General features: G+C 40.0%; 1 protein-coding gene and 1 long non-coding RNA gene across 15 annotated transcripts in view; both read left to right on the forward strand.

The window, feature by feature from the left end:
• LOC6045498 (protein unc-79 homolog) overlaps positions 1-12,243 on the forward strand; it is a 279,959-nt gene that overhangs the window by 91,273 nt on the left and 176,443 nt on the right. The gene's annotated exons all lie outside the window — the stretch shown is intronic.
• Positions 7,715-9,123, forward strand: LOC119767027. Its single transcript, XR_005277277.1, has 2 exons — positions 7,715-8,119; positions 8,200-9,123. It is a non-coding gene; the product is annotated as an uncharacterized LOC119767027 (long non-coding RNA).

The following is a 12,243-nucleotide window of genomic DNA, read 5'->3' on the forward strand; positions in this document are numbered from 1 at the left end:
AATAAAATGTTATATAGAAAGTGTAAATTTTAACTTGTCGAAAATTCCAATAACTATAATTGAGAGAAGCCCACAAAAATGTGGAGCCCAAAATTTACCTTAAAGTAGCAGTTACATCCCAGAAATGAAATACAGTCCTGACTCGATTATCCGAAGTTTCGATTATCCGAAGTTCGATTATCCGAAGGTTTGTATGGGACTTCGGATAATCGAATCACGAACAAAAAAAAATTTTTTTTTCTTATTTCAAGATCAATTTCGAGTTCTGCAACAACACTTTAGTCAAATTTGAATCTTGGATTTAAAAATTTCCTAGTAATCTTAGAGTAGTTAAGAGTAGTTTAAAGCTCAAAAATCAAAAATAAAACAGCAAACAATTTTTTTTGTCGAGATTCGATTATCTGAAGTTTCATTTATACGAAGTGAAATTTTGTTGTATAAAGTTTTTTTGTTAAATTATTTTTATTTGTTTTTTTTTTTTTTTTTTTTTTTTTCTAAGAGGAAACAACCTTTTCCATGTAGATTCTGTGAAATGTGATCCGTTCTCAGAATCCTCTCTGCGGTAAACACAACGTAGTAGGGCTGGCCGCTTTAATTTTTGCAATGCATTTTCGGGTGTTCTCGAATGTACTGCAATTATTAATAATGACAAGAAAAGTGCTTGGGGCGTAATCTAATCACAAGACTTTCCAGCATGCTTTCATCGGACTGGCTGCGTCTGTGTTAGATTAGATTAGATTAGATAAGAAGAGGAAACAACCTTTTCCATAAGTTCAATTTCCATATCCTCATTAAGTCATTTTGTGTTTCTCATCAACCTCAATATTAGATTATATATTAGAAGAAAAAACTCTAGCATTCTGTAAAGATTGTCTTAATCTTTGTTAAGGTCCGATATTTGTGAACATTCGCATTTCCTGATAAATATATTTCTTCAATGAATATTTCAAGTTTACCTTAAAAAGAAAAAAACAAGTTCAAGTAGTTGTTTTTAGTTTGCAAAATTGCAAAAATCTCGATACTGGGAAATTATATATTTGCTATTTTTAACTTCACGAAAATCTAATAACAAGTTCATGCAACAAGCTTGTGGCACAGCAAAACGATCTTGTATTTACAGATTCTAAGAAAAGTTCTAAAGGTTAAACTAGTTCCTTAAAATAATGAGGCTTCTGAGCAATTCTCTGAGATTTCGGTCATTCGATTTTTTTTGTATTTTTTAATCCGGCTGAAACTTTTTTGGTGCCTTCGGTATGCCCAAAGAAGCCATTTTGCATCATTAGTTTGTCCATATAATTTTCCATACAAATTTGGCAGCTGTCCATACAAAATGATATGTGAAAATTCAAAATCTGTATCTTTTGAAGGAATTTTTGATCGATTTGGTGTCTTCGGCAAAGTTGTAGGTATGAATATGGACTACACTGAAAAAATTGATACACGATAAAAAAATTTGGTGATTTTAATTTAACTTTTGTCACTAAAACTTGATTTGCAAAAACACTATTTTTAATTTTTTCATTTTTGATATGTTTTAGAGGACATAAAATGCCAACTTTTCAGAAATTTCAGAATGGGCAAAATCTTTGACCGAGTTATGATTTTGAATCAATACAGATTTTTCAAAAATCGAAATATTGGTCGCAAAAATTTTTCAACTTTATTTTCCGATGTAAAATCAATTTGCAATCAAAAGTACTTTAGTGAATTTTGAAAAGTGCACCATTTTCAAGTTATAACCTTTTTAGGTAACTTTTTGAAAATAGTCGCAGTTTTCATTTTTAAAATAGTGCCCATGTTTGCCCACTATTGAAAAAATATTTTGAAAAGCTGAGAAAATTCTCTATATTTTTTCTTCGGACTTTGTTGATACGACCCTTAGTTGCTGAGATATTGCCATGCAAAGGTTAAAAACATGAAAATTGATGTTTTCTGTCTCACCCAAACAACCCACTATTTTCTAATGTCGATATCTCAGCAACTATAGGTCCGATTCACAATGTTAATATATGAAACATTTGTGAAATTTTCCGATCTTTTCGAAAAAATACTTTCAAAAATTCAAAATCAAGACTAACATTTCAAACAGGCCAAACATTCAATATTACGCCCATTTGAAATGTTAGACTTGATTTAAAATTTTTGAAAGTATTTTTTTCGAAAAGATCGGAAAATTTCACGAATGTTTCATATATTAACATTGAAAATCGGACCTATAGTTTCTGAGATATCGACATTAGAAAATGGTGGGTTGTTTGGGTGAGACTTAGAAAACATCAATTTTCCTGTTTTTTAACATTTGCATGGCAATATCTCAGCAACTAAGGGTCGTATCAACAAAGTCCGAAAAAGCAAAATATAGAGAATTTTCTCAACTTTCCAAAAATATTTTTTCCAAAAGTGGGCAAACATGGGCACTATTTTTAAAAAATGAAAAACTGCGACTATTTTCAAAAAAGTTACTTAAAAATGGCTATAACTTAAAACGGTACACTTTATCAAAATTTCACTAAAGTACTTTTTGATTGCAAATTCGATTTTACATCGAAAATGAAGTTGAAAATTTTGCGACCAATATTTCGATTTTTTAAAAATCTGTATTGATTCAAAAATCATAACTCGGTCAAAGATTTTTGCCCATTCTGAAATTTCTGAAAAGTTGGCATTTTATGTCCTCTAAAACATATCAAAAATGAAAAAATTAAAATAGTGTTTTTTTGCAAATCAAGTTTTAGTGACAAAAAGTTAAATTAAAAATCACCAAATTTTTTTTTACCGTGTATCAATTTTTTTCAGTGTAGTCCATATTCATACCTACAACTTTGCCGAAGACACCAAATCGATCAAAAAATTCCTTCAAAAGATACAGATTTTTGAATTTTCACATATCATTTTTGTATGGACAGCTGCCAAATTTGTATGGAAAATTATATGGACAAACTAATGATGCAAAATGGCTTCTTTGGGCATACCGAAGGCACCAAAAAAGTTTCAGCCGGATTAAAAAATACAAAAATTAAAATTAAAGAAAAAAGACCGATTCCGTAGAGAACTGCTCTTCTTAAATTAACATTTAAATGAATAAGTGTGAATTAATTGTAACTGAATTTATTGAAAAGAAACAAATGTATGACCTTTCATTTTAAAATTATTGGCACTATTGGCATAGTCAAAAAAATCCCGGGTCCCGGGAATTCCCGGGAAATGGCCAAATTCAACTCTCGATTCCCGGGAAATTGAAAATCTCGAGAATCGTCACCCTCTAATTCAGAGCAGCAAAACATTCCAGTTTGACAGCTTGCCCAGAGCAGACGTGTGTCCTTTGAGCGCGTTTTTGACGGTGTTTTTTTTTTCAACTTTCGCCGACGGCCATGGCGGCGGCCGCGACGGCGGAGAGTGAGTGGACGGAGCATAGGGCTGAGGATGGAAGGCCGTTCTACTGGAACGCGGCCTTGAAGAAAAGTGTGTGGGAGAAACCGGACGGGTTCCAACCCAAAACGCAGGCGGCGACGGGCATGGAGGTGGAAGACTCCGAAGGAGGAGGAGAGGACGGGGGCGAATTTCGTCCCGTGGTCAAAGTTCGACGCAGGAAGAAGTCGAGAAAATACTAGCGCCGGCGCCGGTGCAACTCCGAAGGAGCAACAAGGTGAATGGAAACTGTACAGCGAGTCGGAGCTGTGGACCATTTACCGAGAATACAGAGCTCGCTTGAGCCAGTGCAAGACACCCGAGGAACAGATTGACGTGGTCGCACACTTGCTGACACATGGCACGAGAAAATAATCATTTTATTCAATTTCGGTTTTTTATTTTATTATTTATTATTTTTGTACTATTGATCCTCGGTCCTAACCTGGTCACAGCACCTAAAAGGACCTAATAAGAATAAGTTATGAAGAAAAAAAAGAGCAGCAAAACACTGCCTTCAAATTGCATGTTCCATATTTTTTTTATTCAGAAATTATTTTTATTAGGTCCTTTTGGTACTGCGACCAGGTTAGGACCGAGGATCGGTTTAAAAACAAATATATAAAAACAACAAAAATAACTCCTTATAACCCGAACTTGGAGATCATGTAACTGACGAGCGTTACTTGGTCCAAGCGGGTCTTGCAGCTCTTGAACTTTCCGATGTACTCGGAGAAAATGCCCCACAACTCAGCCGAACTGTAGAGCACCTCCCTGGCTTCCTCCTCCATGGCTCCATCGCCTCGGGAGCCACCTTGGCGGCTTCCTGCGGGTCGAGGGCGATCCTTCGTTTTTCCGTCCGGAACTGCACCCGGCAGCGCCTTTCTGCCGGCCTTCCTTGCCGGCGGTTTCGGTTTCGACGCCTGCTGGCGCCTCTGGATGAAGTCCGCACGCTTGGGGCAGCTGCGGTCCGTGGCTTCGTGGGCTCCAGAGCAGTTAGCACGCCGCTTCGGCTTTGCTTCTTGGACTTTGCACTCGTCCGTTTTGTGGGGACCCCCACAGTTGTTGCACCTCCCCTTGAGGTGGCAGTTCATGGTCCCATGACCCAGCAGCAAGCAGTTCCTGCACTGAGTCACGTTCGGCCGCTTGTTTCGGTAGGCCTCCCACCGGATGCGAAATGCTTGCAAGAGCTTGATTTCACTCAGCTTCTTGAGGTTGGTGTACCCCTTGGGGAACGTAACAATGTACGGGGTTTCCGTCGATGAGGCGAACTCTCCTTTTCTCTTGATGGTATGCACCTCCACAGCATCCAGGTTGTGCGATTCCTTGAGTTTCTTCTTGACGAATTCAGGTGAAGCCGGTGGAAGTCCCCTGATGATGACGCGGAGTTGCCGCTCGCTTCGTTTCTCGTGGGTATAGAAACGGTACTCGGAGATACACAGCAATTTGATCCCAAACGGAGTCAGCTTGTAACTTGGCTTGGTTGTGCACGACAACATTACACTCCTCAGCTTGCCGAAGCTCATATTCTTTACCACCAGAGGAGGTGGTTTCTTGGCCACTGGAACCGGTGGGACGTTTCCTTTCCCGGCTGGGTTACCTTTGTTATTGTTGTTGTTGTTGTTCTCCACCAGCGGGCTGAACTTGTTGTTGTTGAGGAGCTGTTCCTCGTTGCCATTTACGACGTCGGCGACGTCTTCTTCCGCTTCCGCGTTCCGACATCGGGAAGAAACTCGTCGTCGGAGAAATCTTCAGCCTCCATCCACAAGCACTTTTCGCGCAGCAACAACAGAGGAAAAACGTGTCCACCACGTTGAGCTGTCAAACGGGATCTGATGTTCCATAATTTTGGGATGTTATTGTGCCTCCCACAATTGTGGAACACCTGAATTTTACTAATATTTTCACAAAAAGAAAGTTATCAGACCATTCATAAAACATAACTAAGCTTGAGATTCGTTGGTTTCAGTGCGTGAAGTCATTATTTTGTAAAAAAATGTACTCATGGAGAGAACCAATGTTTGTTTACATCCATAAGAAAAAAGTTTTCCAAATTTGTGGATTTCAAAGGTCAAAGTTTTTTTTAAAAACTTGTTATAAAAGTTAAAATTTGCAGTTGTTCGATACAGCATTCGAAAGATCGCAAGATGAGCTTTCAAATGAAGGTAAAAGCGAATCAATAAGTTCAATTATTGATTTTCTATGATTTTTTGAACATTGGCCGATCTGTAAACTGTACCGAATATGAGGGATGATGTAACCGATGGGTTCCAATTCGATCATTATCGGCCCAACTATGAAATATTTTGTTTTTTTTTTTATAGACTATGTACATTACATCCTAGATTACATCTCTTTTCGCTATAAAATTTGATTTGCTTGCGTACCGAAATCGCAGCCCACTTCACTATAATGAAGGTTCATTTTCAATGCATGAGAGTGAGTTGAGCAACAGATCTTAGATTTAAAAGGGCAGTTCATTGTTACCAATAATCACTAATTGGTTGGTAAATCATGATTCGATTAAAAAATCATGTATTAAACTAACATTAGAATTAAGGCCTCTTAGCTAATGGTTAGGATTACTAACAAAGACGCGCCGCTCTCATGCACAACCACTAGGTGTAGGGAGTTAGGTAGTTGCGGCGTTCCAGTATGGCGAGATTGGGAAATTCAAACTTTGCGTTTCGCAACGCATAAGATGACCAGCAGAATCTATGGGAGAGAGAGAAGTGGACCCGCTGGGACAGACTACCTCGGAGAGCGGAGGATATAAAAGGGCCCCGAAGCCCTAGACTTGTCCTCTTATGCTATCTAATAGCCGACACTAGTACGATCTAGATTGTGGTTCCTCGAACGAGTTAATTAACCGCATGTAAGCAATTCTCTGAGATTTCGGTCATTCGATTTTTTTTTGTATTTTTTAATCCGGCTGAAACTTTTTTGGTGCCTTCGGTATGCCCAAAGAAGCCATTTTACATCATTAGTTTGTCCATATAATTTTCCATACAAATTTGGCAGCTGTCCATACAAAAATGATGTATGAAAATTCAAAAATATGTATCTTTTGAAGAAATTTTTTGATCGATTTGGTGTCTTCAGCAAAGTTGTAGGTATGGATACGGACTACACTGGAAAAAAATACACGGTAAAAAAAATTTGGTGATTTTTTTTATTTAACTTTTTATCACTAAAACTTGATTTGCAAAAAAACACTTTTTTTAATTTTTTTAATTTTTTGATATGTTTTAGAGGACATAAAATGCCAACTTTTCAGAAATTTCCAGGTTGTGCAAAAAATCATTGACCGAGTTATAATTTTTAATCAATACTGATTTTTAAAAAAAATCGAAATTTCGGTCGCAAAAATTTTTCAACTTCATTTTTCGATGTAAAACCAAATTTGCAAGTACTTTAGTGAAATTTTGATAAAGTGCACCGTTTTCAAGTTAAATCCATATTTAAGTGACTTTTTAGAAAAAAGTCGCAGTTTTTCATTTTTTTAAATAAGTGCACATGTTTGCCCACTTTTGAAAAAAAAATTTGAATAGCTGAGAAAATTCTCTATATTTTGCTTCATCTGACTTTGTTGATACGACCTTTAGTTGCTGAGATATTGCAATGCAAAGGATCGGTTCATACATGTTTCATATTTCAACATTGAAAATTGGACCATTAGTTGCTGAGATATCGTCATTGAAATATGGTGGGCTGTTTGGGTGAGACTTAGAAAACATCAATTTTCCTGTTTTTAAACCTTTGCATGGCAATATCTCAGCAACTAAAGGTCGTATCAACAAAGTCCGAAAGAGCAAAATATAGAGAATTTTCTCAGCTGTTCAAAAATATTTTTTTCAAAAGTGGGCAAATATGGGCACTAATTTAAAAAAATGAAAAACTTTGACTGTTTTGAAAAAAGTTAAATAAAAATGGCTATAACTTGAAAACGGTGCACTTTATGAAAATTTCACTAAAGTACTTATTGATTGAAAATTCAATTTTACATCGAAAAATGAAGTTAAAAAATTTTTGCGACCAAAATTTCGATTTTTTTTAAAATCAGTAATGATTCATTTCGGTCAATGATTTTTTGCACAACCTGGAAATTTCTGAAAAGTTGGCAATTATGTACTCTAAAACATATCAAAAAAAAAAATAAAAATAAATTAAAAATAGTGTTTTTTTTGCAAATCAAGTTTTAGTGATAAAAAGTGTAACGAGTACATATGGAGTAAAAGTACAGTCGGTATAATTGGGAAGTAGAAATACCTAAACTGTATTAAACGTACACGCCGCAGTGTAGAGCTTTCTTGCTGAGTGACCTTTGCTCATTCCTTTGGTCACTCAAATGCCGAGTACCTTTTGCGCCAGTTATCCCAAAAGCTTTCCGTTCAACCAGATGGCCGAGTGGTTTAAACTCTGCTCTTGAGGTGAGCCAGCACAGGAGATCGGGGAGAGCCAGCCGCACGAATCTCGCGAAGAGTTTCGCGTTTTCGCGGTTCGGAGGTGATGAGATCGTGGAGGTGATAAAGCGGTCTAGGGGAATGACAAGCTATTGTCCAGGGTTGGTAACCGTGAGAGGGAACGGAATTTGGAACTGAAGCCTCTCATAAGTCTCGGCGTTCTGATGACGCGCCCAACGGTTCACTTTTATCAGTTCCGCGGAAGAGGCACCAGTGGCCCTCGATTGTGCGCGTCTCGTGATTAAATTGTAGGTTTTCTAGTTTCCATGAGTTTGTCTTTTTAGGTTATCTATAGTGTAATGTGTTTCTCTGTCCTTTCCCTGGTTAGCTAGTTTAGCGAGATTTAGTAGTTCGAACTAGTGCCGTGTCGTGTGCATGTGTGAAATTCTGCCGTGCATGTGCGTTCCAGAAATCCTGGTAAGTGCTGTCGTTGGCCACCTCGTGGTCACCTGCCCAGGGCGAAGCCTAACATCTATCCCGTGACCAGCTCTGCATCCACCGCCACGCTCGTCACAGACGGCCCGAACTACCGGGGACCTGCTACCGCTTCGATCCGGCCGCAACGCCCACGCCGCCGAAGGCCAGCGCTCGCCAAACTGCGCTAGGCAGCGGAACTGTACGGCCACGCCGTAACAGGACAGCAGCAACCGTCACCGCAGCGTCCTTGAAATAACCGCCATCGCGATCAACATCCGCCATCGCGATCGCCAACTGCCATCAACCTAACCTGGAAGGTTAGGAAACCACGTGAGTGAGTGAAGAGGGAGAGAAGTCCGGCTTCGAAGGCGGACACGCGAACCGGCAACCAACAATCAGCTAACCAGCGTTCCAGCCGAGCAGCAGCAGCAGATCTTCAAAAGTAGGTCGTCGAGGTTCCCTCGCAGGTGCGACCAACCACGTGCTCGAGCCCCGTCCGGTGTTAACCGGAGAACAGCAACAGCAGCAGCAGCAAGTGATGACGTCGTAGACGCCGTCCGCAGCGAACACCAACCGATCGTTCAGAGTTTCTTCGAAACCAGCAGCAGCAGCAGTACAGGTATCGAGACGACCACGTGATCGTCGACCGCGAACGCCAAGCAAACTGTGAGTAAAGCATGCACTAGTGGTAAGACCATGGCCCACACCTTTTCGCCCGCTACCAACCTTACCAACTAAGTAGCGCGGCGCTGCGCGTCGAGATTGTTCCGACACGTCAAAAAATGAATACATAAAACGCACATAGCACACACACCTAAACCGGAAGAAGAAGAAAGAAAAAGGAAGACAAACACACGGTAGATTTTGGATGAAGTAACAGAATCTCAGGGAAAGGAAGAGGGGAGGATCGCCGGCAAACACAAACGTACGTACGAAAACATGAATGACTCACTGTAAATAAACGAACACCAAACACTACAAATGTTTTTCCTGCTGCACTTAACCTAGACACACAGTAGCTATAAAAACACTTATGCTAGGGTGACCGAGAGAGTCGACTCATGTTGGTCGCGATCGATTAAATAAATGTAGATATTCTTTCCTTATTCTATTTTACTTTATTTTTCTACTGGAGTCAGGGCTCCGAAACCCTAGGACCACTGGCTATTTTTCTGTTGCACTGTTTCAGGTGGACTGTTGAAGGCCGCAGGTGATGAATCACGCCCTGAGGTCTCCAGTCCGTTTCCGGTTTCTTTTTCAGCTACCCTTCCTGGGTAGTGGCTTGGTACGCTAGTCGGAGTACCTCCGACGCGTTTTACACCCCCACAGAACTCCCTGTCCCGAAACGGGATTACTGAACCCCCCTCGAGAGGTCTCTACGGCTGGGCAAACCGACAAACAGGTGGATGGTCTCCTTCGGGAGTGGCGCTTAAGCCATCTCACTTAACCATAGGGGAGTTCGATAGGCTGGCGGGCTATAAAAGTTAAATAAAAAAATCACCAAATTTTTTTTACCGTGTATTATTTTTTCCAGTGTAGTCCGTATCCATACCTACAACTTTGCCGAAGACACCAAATCGATCAAAAAATTCCTTCAAAAGATACAGATTTTTGAATTTTCATACATCATTTTTGTATGGATAGCTGCCAAATTTGTATGGAAAATTATATGGACAAACTAATGATGCAAAATGGCTTCTTTGGGCATTCCGAAGGCACCAAAAAAGTTTCAGCCGGATTAAAAAATACAAAAATTAAAATTAAAGAAAAAAGACCGATTCCGTAAAGAACTGCTCATGTGCGAGTTGAATTAACAAAAAGTTAAAATCAGGCGTTAAGTTGAACGGTATTCACGAAATCCACCCGAGTGGATAGTGTGTTGGGAAGGTCAGCGGGGAGTGTCCGAGTACACATAAAGCGCGCGTTTCGATCCGGAAGATCACCTGGTGAGAGCTAGAGGGCCGATTCCAACGCGTATGCCTGATTTAAAATAAGTCAACATATGGTCCCACAATCCTGAAAACCCTTGTTCTCACTAGTGAGAATGCCCCGCCGACCTTAGTCACGGTCGTTGACGAAAAACCCAGGCCCGGCAGGCGTGGACGCCGCCGTTATCCGCCATCTTGCGACGGACGAGTCGCTGATCGAGGTATGTCTGTTCCCCCTTGACTTGCTTGCTCTCTCTACAATACCCTCATCCCGGCCTTCAGCTATCCGTTCGTGTATCGCGACCTGCAGAAGGGCCCCAACCGCGGGACGGCCCCAACGTGCATACCATCGTGGGATTGTTCGCGCTCCGTTTTGTTCCAGCTAAAATAAACCCCTAAAACCCATCCCAAACGTGTTAAATTCTCTTTTTTGAATCTTTAATTTAGATTAGTTTTAGTTTTAAGTGCAAAACCGTCGTTAAATCACTAAAATTTCTGCTTAAACGTATAGTAAAGTGCGTTTGAATAAACCGTGCGTGTGTGGTCGTTAATTTTGCCTTTTCTATTTGCCACACACGAGAAAGAAGACGATTGTGAGGTTGATAATGATCGGGTAAGTGCCAAATTATCGTCCGTTCCCCAAAAATTGCTCTGAGAAGTAGCTAGCCGTGCAAATTAGCTCCTGTTGCTCATAATTAAAACCCTTTTCCCCAAAAACTCTATTTCGCACAAAGTACCAGCTAGTCTGTCGTTACAATGACTGTACATGAAATACCAAAAACAACAACTCAGCCAGTGCCCGCCAAAGCGAGGAACCAATCGTGAGATACCAAGCATCAAGTGATTTGTGCGATCGCTTAACACAACGTTTCATATTCTTCATGAATTGCTTGGCCTACTCTGATCATCGGCGGCAGTAACTCACAAATATGCTCAGAGTGAGCGAAATAAACAAAAAACCAGCCATGATTGACCATGATTGAAATAAAGTCAGCTTAGAGCGACTAAGCGCCGTCGCTCTGTATGAGCCGATAAATAAAATTAATTTTAATGTTCACTACACTGAAAATACGCCACCCTTATTATTCAAGTGCTCAAACACATGAATTATTGAATGAAGCCACATCATGGATCTAATTGGTTTGTGTTTCAACATCAATCCAAATCACTATCAAATGCAAGTGTTTGGGCGATTAACTTTTTGGTATTTTTTGACACGTTATTGTCATTCGGGTGGCTCAAGCTTTTCAAGTGTTTTGCTCATGAATTTGTCCCACTGTTTTGAACTATTCAAAGTGATATGGAAAACACTTGAAATTGATCTTAAGACCTACACAAAACAAGCACTAATCAAAGTCAACGTGATTTTCCACTTGAATTTAATGTGTTTCACTGATTTATTTTAGCGCGACTTTTATCGATGGCTAGAAGTTGGCTAGAAGCGAGGCTAGAACCAATAGCACAAAAAACTCTCCCTATTCCAACTGGCCGGCCGGTGCAGTGGTAGCGTGCACGACTAGCAAGCGAGAACCTGTTTATCGCTTGTGGTTTTATCCCTTATCCCCGAATCCCACTTTCCCGAATCCCATATCCCCGAAAATCATTTCCCCGAAAATTCCACATCCCCGAAAATCATTTCCCCGAAAGTGCCACTTCCCCGAAAATCATTTTCCCGAAAATTCCACATCCCCGAAAATCATTTTCCCGAAAATTCCACATCCCCGAAAATCATTTTCCCGAAAATTCCATATCCCCGAATGTCATTTACCTGAATGGCCATTTTACCGAACTGCCGTTTTCCCGAATTTACATATGCCCGAATGGTTACTTCACCAAAATATCAATTTTTCCGAATGATGACGTACATATAAACTAAATTGTTATTTAGGGATTTTTTTATAAAAGTATGACGTTAATATTAAATTCTCCTACCTGTTTTGTAAGATTAAAAAAAACAAATTACCGTAGAAGGCCATTAATAAACCACGCGGACACTTCAAGAGTGCGGGGTATTGAGATCATCCACG

This window comes from Culex quinquefasciatus, chromosome 2 (assembly GCF_015732765.1).
Source record: "Culex quinquefasciatus strain JHB chromosome 2, VPISU_Cqui_1.0_pri_paternal, whole genome shotgun sequence".
Lineage (NCBI taxonomy): Eukaryota > Metazoa > Arthropoda > Insecta > Diptera > Culicidae > Culex > Culex quinquefasciatus.